Consider the following 8,800-nt stretch of genomic DNA (forward strand, 5'->3'; position numbering starts at 1 on the left):
GAGATGACCAAGCTTTGGAGGTGGGAAGCCCTAAGGAACCGATGCAGCCACCATCGTTCTATGCGGTCTCTGAAAATCAAAGGCGTTTTGCGGGGCTGATGTAAAATACGGAGCCGCCGGCGTGTGCCAAGTCCAGCGGTAAATAAAACCCAACTGCTCCTCTGCTAAGCCGGGCATCAAGTGAACCTCATGGGAACGGGATCAGCGACTCGCTTCGAATGCAAATCGCATTTCATCCCCGGCGGAGTCGTGGATTCACGGGCACACACGGATGTTCTTTCAGCCCTGAAAGCCAGATGAGACTTAAACGAGGAATAAAATACCTAATTGGATTTCGACCTCTGGCCACAACGGTGCGAGTGTGGATGTGTACGTGTGTTTCGCTCTCCTTGGCCGAATTCTTCCCTGGGGTGGCCGCTGCTGCCTGAGCGCTGTGGGTCTGTCCGTCACGGTCTGCTGTCTCTTGGCTGAGTTCCACCTGGCAGCCTTTGGGGAAAAAAAAGGTCTTATATAGGGTCTTGCTTTTTGTGGGGCTGGGAGCAGCCAGCGAAGACCCCAGGACCACAGTGAGGGAGGGAGAGCTTTGCACCATCGCCCACCATGTGTCACGAGCGAGGGTCTGTCCCATTCCAGTTCGCTGCCCCCAGCGCAGTCCTGGTGATGAGAAAAAGGTGTTTGAAGCTTTAGTGAAGCCCACAGGGGTTGTTTTGGAGGAGAAAGCCCTTGATTCATGGAGGCAGAGAAAGAACTTGGGTTAGAGGAGGCGCCACTGTTGGGTTGTGTGGTGTTTTGGTTTTTTAAGGCAAGAATCATTGAGCGTGCCCAGCTTTTGTGTCTTCTTCAAAACCCACAGGGATCTGCGGTCAACTTCTGTCAGAGGATTTCCTCCTGGGCCCCATCAGCAAATGCACTGGGGGGGAATCTCTGCCCCTCCAAGTGAAAACCTGAGCAGATGTTCATGGTCACCCTGCTGTCCCCAGCACCCCCAGGTCCCTTTCCCCTACGCTGCTCTCTGTTAGGTCATTCCCCAGCTTATACTGGAACCTGTTCAACCTCTGCAGATCCCAACTGACCTGGTGCTTCAAATTGAAAGGAGATTTTTCCCAGTTTTAATAATTCTCAAAGACTTTATTTCAGGAACGTTTCATATTATTTTAGTGTTATATGGGATCTCCATTGATGGACAGACCTCAAGCTCTTGAGCCTGGCTGGAGGGAGGCTTTACTTCCCTGAGGAGATAATTTAACCCGTGCTTTGGTACGTAGATATTTATTGAGATTTGCGACCTGATTGATCCACCTCACTTTCTACGCCTTAATTTTCCCTTCGCACACTTCATGTTGCTGCTCGATGCCATGCGATCCTTGCGGAAGTGATTCATTCTTTAGTGGATATTGGGAAAATGGGATTTTGATCTATTTTGAGACCTCCAAGATCTACTGTCTTTTCTACACCAATTAAATCCCCTGCAAGAAATTGTGCTTTATTATGCAACGTGATCTACAGCCTTCTCTTTATGCCGAGCAGCAGGAATAAAGAAAAACAGAGGGGAAAACAAATGGGCCCTGCCAGAGCCAAATGGGCTTCATACGGAGCTAATTCTTGTTTTGATGTTGCACACATTACAGTGATTTTTCTTTAATTCACCTCTCTCCCAACCAGACGCAGCTGAAAGCGCGATGAGGCCCGTGGTCCGTAAACACTTCAGCCAAGATTAAAGATGCTCCGTAAACGCAGAGTGCGGTGTCGGAAGGTGTTTCCAGATGTGAGAAGAAACGGATTATCCTTCAACCCGCTCAAGAAAAAGATCATATTGCAGAACCAGGCTCTGGAAAGCTGGTTTGAAACAAAGCAAAATTGGCTTAAGAGAGACAAAGAAAAATATCTGTTATCTTGTTCTCCTTGGTAGCAAATGGGGTTCAGATGACACAATTTTTCAATATTTCTCTTTTTTTACTGCATAGCAGCGATTATTTTAATAATTAATATCTTGTTTGCTCTCCCCCTGTTTTCTTTACTACAGAAAACCAGTAGTTTAGCTCCCACTCGCAGTCTTTTGCCAATGTGGACCAGTTCACTGGCTTAATGAAGAGCCGATCATACCTACCAGTGATAAATAACCAGCAATAGCAGTGGGTAAAATGGTTAAATAAAGAGAAAAGTGATTTATTTTCCTTGTGATGCTGAAGCAGGATCGATCGGGACTGAGCCATTGGGAAAGTTCCTTGTGTTCAAAACGCAGAGCGAGGTTTTGTCGCTATTAACGCCGTGCAGATTTCTATTCATGCTTTTAAGGAGATGATGGTTTTGGTAGATAAAAGCAACACATCGATGTAAGATGCTGACTTTGGAAAGGTATCTGTGCTGTGTGGAAACTGATAAAGCTTTCCGTGCTGTTCCCAGTACCCAAAATGAAGATTTTAAGTGGGCTGTCATCTGGGTGAGATGGAAGAGCCTTGATTCAATTCCAAAACATCGGGTATTACATCCTTATCTTGGGTGTTTAAGTTGGATGTAGAATTTCACCTTAGGCGTTTAAGTTGGATCTAAAGTTTTGCTGTTGGAAGAGCTGAAGGGCTGAATGTGTGTTTTTTGTTGTTGGGTTTTTTTGTTATTTGTTTTAATTTTAAGGTAAAAGAGATCAAGACCTCAACATAGAAACTGCAGAGGAGTCATCGAGGTAATTGCTTTTTTACCTTTGCATATAGTGATAAACGGATATTCCAGCTCCACAGACCATACTCCATAGGATGTCGATAATTTAGAACAGAAGCATAGAGTAGTTTGGGTGGGAAGGGACGTTCCCAGCTGCCCCAGTGCCCCCCCTGCCATGAGCAGGGACATCTTCACCAGCTCAGGTTGCTCAGAGCCCCATCCAGCCTGGCCTGGGATGTCTCCAGGGATGGTTCATCCACCACCTCTCTGCCCAACCTGGGACAGGCTCTCACCACCCTCAGGGACAACAATTCCTTCCTCATGTCCAGCCTGGATCTCCCTCCTTTAGTTTAAAACCATCTCCCATTGTCTTATGACAAGTGCATGATAAGAGGCGCTCCTCACCTCATGAGACTCTTGGAACTCAAAGCTGTGTTTTAATAACCTGAACTCACTGTTTTTCACACAAAAGTCAGAGCTTACAGTAGTCTGAGTTCTGCCTCAGTGTCTTCTCACTATATTTGGGCCAACTTTTCAAGGAGGCCCAAGAAAAAGGTCAGGGAAGGGTTGATATGCATTCCAGGCGCTGTGTAGGTGAGCATTGACTTGAGAAGAGGATTTATCACAGAATCATTTGGGTTGGAAGAGCCCCTCAGGATCATCGAGTCCAACCATTAACCAACCCCTGGCACTGCCCCATGTCCATAAGAACTTCATCTGTGTGTATTTCCAACCCTCCAGGGATGGTGACTCCAGCACTGCCCTGGGCAGCCTGTTCCAGTGCCCAACAGCCCTTTGGGGAAGAAATTATCCCAAATTTCCAACCTCAACCTCCCCTGGCGCAACTTGAGGCTGTTTCCTCTTGTCCTGATGCTTGTTCCTTGGGAGAAGAGACCAAGCAGTTGTAGAGAGCGAGAAGGTCTCTCCACGACCTCTTATCTACCGATCTAGAAATCTGAGGTGCTCCAGGACTGAAATTCCTGTGTATGTAGAAACTCCCGTGCAAAACCTGTGTGTCTTGTCTCCTGACAAGTGAAAACATCAACCACAAGGTCCATAAAACACCAAGTTCTGGCAGGAGCACTTGCAAACATGCTGGAGAACAGGTCTGGGGCCTCGGGTTTAGGTATGGCGTGGTCTCCTCTGCTGTAGGAAGGGGCATCTTTGCAGGGAGTATTGCCGTGTTAGACTTGTTTTTGAGATGTTTTGAAGAATAAGGGACACAATAACAGCAGATGGTGGATACAAAGGGAAGGTCATAAAGAGACAGGCCGGGGGGCACATTTTCTGCACGCCTGGGCACATCCTTTGAAAAGAACCTTTCAGGAGAACACATTCAGTTCTCAGCTGCTTCCTTTGGCACCTGAACACCTTGGAAATACTCAGTTGAGTTCTTTTAGGACCCTGAACTCAACCATAAAGGCCAATATGGATAAGACCAGATGTGTTGTCATGGGCAAAGTGCTTTATCTGTGCTCTTACTGCACAAATTCTGCTTTGAAACTCTTTCATGTCTTTCTTCTTTCAAGTTGTTTTTCCCCCAGTAGCTGGTGGGAGGTTTTTCAACAGCTTTACAGAGTTAATAAAGACAATATTGCTGCTGAAATCCCTTCTGGTGTGTTCCCTTGAGGGTGCAAATAACACACTTGGGACCAGATTGCAACCAGAAGCTGGGAATTGAAAGCTGCTCCTTGATGACCCAACATCTTCTGCAGACTTCAATGAGTTAGGAGCTCTCGTAACATGCTCCTACTGCTGAAAAAGGCTGTATTTGCCAAAATAAGCATGTCCCTTGGTCAACGCTGGTCCTTGATGTCATATAATTGAGTGGGACTGTATTTCTGCTTATTCTAACCTGTATAGAGGATTGACACATGGATAGATGGGGTCACACTTGCATGTCATAAGATGTCCCTTGGTAGTCTTCATATACCCCACAACATCACCCCGTGTTTGCTGTGGATCTCCATTATAATTGTCTTGGGCCATCAGAATTTCAGCTCAAGGAAAGAAACCACAAGCTCAAAATGGGACCGGCATAAATGGCTTTAAATAGATTTCACCCTTGAAAATCACCTTTGACCAGGCTGGGTTGCTGGTACCGTCCTTTCCCACCTCCCAAGCCTCCACGGCAGCTCATGTCCAGACCTGAAGCAGTTTCACGTGTAATTGTGGACAGCAGGTCATGAGAAGAGCGAGTTATGGACATGCTGTTGAGAGATTTGTCATAAATCATGGAATCATTTGGTTGGAAAAGATCATTGAGTCCAACCGTAACCCACCCCTGGCACTGCCCCATGTCCCTGAGAACCTAATCTGTGTGTATTTTCAACCCCTCCAGGGATGGTGACTCCAGCACTGCCCTGGGCAGCCTGTTCCAATGCCCCACAGCCCTTTGGGGAAGAAATTGCCCCCATGATCCAACCTCAACCTCCGCTCTCATCCTATTTCTGGGCTCAGGACCTGAACACCTGTGTCAGCTTTGAGCATCCTGCAGGAACAGAGACCAGCAACCTCATAGTCCAGTTTTGGCCATTTGCTGAGTGATTTGTAGCATATTTTGTATGTCTGGGCAACCTTGAGGTTGTCCTTAAATATCAGTGCTGACGACCAACCTTGGATCTACTTTTCTGTTCCGTGCTATAACCAGAGACCCTTTTTGGGGTCAGCCAGTGAAAATATTATATCTATGATTGCTTCAGCATCATCTCCAGGGAGTCTGGATAGTTCAACAGGAGTCCAGTAGCGAGATGCTTGGTGTGTATTTTGCAATAGGTCAGCTCTAATTGCAACGGGTACAGAGACCATTTGCAGTTTAACGAGCACTATGAGATTTAATTTGTTTTTTCCTTTTCCTGTGCTGTTCCCCGGACCTTTCTACCATGGGGCGGTGGATCCATTTAGACCACAATTCAATTTAACAGCTCCTAAAATCTGCCACTGAGCCCCAACCGTTCCATGTTAACCATTTTTTGGTTTTCTTGCCCCAAATCAGGATGAAAAAGCTACATCAGTATGTACCCAAGCTCAGTCTCAACCCTTTGCTTTGTTTCTTGAGCTCAGTCACTTTAAAGCGATGGGATGGGATGGGATGGGATGGGATGGGATGGGATGGGATGGGATGGGATGGGATGGGATGGTTGGGCAGAAGGATCTGGGTGAACTGGCACAAACAGCCTCTGGTTTATTGGAGCAACAAAACGCCGTCGAAGCCGCGTAAGGAGGTAACTCAGTGGGATTAGAAAAACAGATTTCTTGCTTCTTTTTTGGTTTTAAATCAAAAAGCTTTTAAAACGCAAAGGTTAAAAGCTGATTCGGCAAAACCGGGGAGGAAAACAACGCAGCGGGGTTGAACAATGCGCGTCTTTGTTCGAAGCGCAGGAATGAAATAATAAATAAAAGGCGTGCTGAATGGGGTTGACGTGGCGTGCCTTCTGAATAAATAAGAGGAATAAATCATTCTTGGTTTACAAACACACGCTTGTGTGCTCATCTCCTTAAGGGTAAATCAGCCTCTGATTGCCCCGGACAGCGAGCAGATGTTTAAATGCTCCAGGTCGGGTCTGGAGCGGGTGTAAAGAAGGTGCTGCAAGTGGTGTTATCCTGATGGAGAAATCAAATTAATAGAGTGAGTATCATGAATATTCCCCAGGAGCTTGGCTAGGGGAAAACACCATCCTTCACCTCCAATTCCCAAACTGGCTGCAACCCCAATTTGTCTCAGAATTCCCAGGAAAGGCGCCTCTTGGGTAGTGGCTGTTTCTTTGGGATGCTCAAGCCAGGATCCATAAAGATATGAAGGATGGAGCCCTGTAAACACTTTTGACATCCAGGATGGCCTCGAGTTGCACCAGAAAAGGTTTAGCTTGGATATTAGGAAATATTTCTCCCCAGAAAGGGGTGGAAGGGGCCAATTCTTCTAAAGCTTGGCGTAAAAACCAATAGGGAGAACTGATACGGATCTACTGGTAGTGGCTTATGAGTGGGAGCCACCCCCAGGATGTGGGTGCAGAAATGTGGGTGCAGGGTGATTTTCACAAGCTACAAGGTGAGAGGGGTTGTGATTATGCAGAATTAACTAGTAAAGTTATTCTCCTTATGGAAACTGATGATGATCAGCAGGGCTTGGCTTAGGCTCCAGTGGCCTGTACATAATATAACTTGAATTAACATGATCTTCATCAAATTTTCTTCTTCTTTTTAACACGCTATTTTGTTATAAGTGGAAGAGTCGAATATTTTTTCTGGCTAATTTCTCCTATCCCAGTTATTTCCAATATCACTGATCATTCTCTTCAGGAGATCTGTTTAAATATCATAAGTCTATTTGATTTTGTCCTTGCCTTCCCTCACTTAATAACTCCTAAGAGGACTGGAAGAGAATGAAACACATAAATTTGGGGGTTTTATTCTTCCTATTTTTGTTTTTTCTTCATCGTTTGACAGCATTTCATTTATTCAATCAGGTTCATTGCTTCTCCCATTTAATTGGCAGGTTTTCTCCACTTATTACTCACGTTCTTCCAGCGGGGAAGGGGAAACGACTTGAATGCTCGAATCCTATTCCAGAGCAGCAGAAGTTAATCGAGAATCTTTGGCTCGAACTGCAAAACCGGAGCTTCTTTTGGCTCAGCTTCGGCAAGATGCGCTAGATAGAAAGTTCATCGTGTCCTGTTAAGTAGCTGTTGGAACGCGCAATGGGTCGAGGTCAGGGTTGGATGTTGTTGCTGGAGCTGGCTCGGAGGCAGCGTGTGGCTTGGACTTCAAACAGGAAATCGGGTCAGTAAATGATGGGAAGAGGGAAAAGGAATAAAAAAGATGTATGAAGTTTAGTTTTCTGAGCTTGCACCTTTTGTAACCAACCTTGCGGAGCGCAGCGCATCCGTGTCACCAAGGCGTTTCGGCAACGCGGCGGCTTCTGTCGCCTTCCTGGAGCAGCATCTCCCCGGGGGTTAAAACCCACCAAACCACTGAAATTCGAGTTAAAACTCGTGCAGATTTCAAAGGGAACCTTCGTGCTTTCTGAACTGCCTGAAAGGAGGTTGGAGCCATTGGGGGTCTGCGCCCAAGGAACAAGCGACGGGATGAGAGGAAACGGCCTCAAGTTGCACCAGGGGAGGTTGAATCACAGAATGGACTGGGTTGGAAAAGACCTCAGAGATCATCCAGTCCAACCCTTGGTCCAACTCCAGTCCATTGACTAGATCATGGCACTAAGTGCCATGGCCAAGCTCAGTTTAAAAACCTCCAGGGCCGGTGAGTCCAGCACCTCCCTGGGCAGCCATTCCAATGCCTGACCACTCTCTCTGTGAAGAATTGCTTACTAATACTAATACTAATACTAATACTAATACTAATACTAGTACTAATACCAATACTAATACTCTAATACTGCCCAATCCTAAAGGACACAATATAAAATACTGTAATAAATCATGAAGCATTCGTTACTCAGCTCTTTTTAAATGCCATGCAAAACCACAGCACTACCTTACATTATTCTTGCACTACCTTACCTTATTCTTGCACTAAACAGTAACCTGCCACATAGTAGCCTCACTCAGTCACCAGTTGTTTTCAGATCACAAGCCATCAGAAAGGGATTTAAAAAGTAATTTAATGCATCTCCCCTTCTTTTTATCATCAATAATTCTTTTAAAAACTACAGATATCAAGAGTACAATTCCGTATACACATTTGTGTATATATTACCCACTTATTGTCCTCTCTAGCTCCCAAGTACTGAAAAAGAGTAGACTAGAAGAGAGCTTATTTTGCATTGTTTTCCTCTTTAAGCTTTAATTGTTATATTACAAATAAATTAGAGAAGCATCAACCCATCAGATACCTCAAGAGTTTCAACTAGTATTAAAAAATATAAGTTCAACAGGTGATTTTTGCTTTCTGAGGTTGGATCTGGGGAACAATTTCTTCCCCAAAGGGCTGTGGGGCATTGGAACAGGCTGCCCAGGGCAGTGCTGGAGTCACCAGCCCTGGAGGGGTTGAACAGACACACAGATGAGGTTCTCATGGACATGGGGCAGTGCCAGGGGTGGGTTGTGGTTGGACTCCATGATCTTGAGGGGCTTTTCCAACCAAGACGATTCTACAAAACACTGGTCAGAGCTCTTGAGACGAGGACTCT

The 8,800-nt window shown here is 45.7% G+C and overlaps 1 long non-coding RNA gene across 3 annotated transcripts in view; it reads left to right on the forward strand.

Moving 5' to 3' along the window:
* The window catches only part of LOC110363733 (uncharacterized), a 53,617-nt gene extending 47,890 nt beyond the window's left edge, over positions 1–5,727 (forward strand). For 2 of the 3 annotated variants that reach the window (XR_010469146.1, XR_010469147.1), the window contains one exon: positions 1,663–5,727. This is a non-coding gene — a long non-coding RNA (uncharacterized LOC110363733). The remainder of the gene's footprint in view (positions 1–1,662) is intronic. The other variant, XR_010469152.1, reaches the window with a different exon arrangement.
* Positions 5,728–8,800: the final 3,073 nt, after the last annotated feature.

The sequence above is a fragment of the Columba livia genome, chromosome Z (genome assembly GCF_036013475.1).
Source record: "Columba livia isolate bColLiv1 breed racing homer chromosome Z, bColLiv1.pat.W.v2, whole genome shotgun sequence".
Taxonomy (NCBI): domain Eukaryota; kingdom Metazoa; phylum Chordata; class Aves; order Columbiformes; family Columbidae; genus Columba; species Columba livia.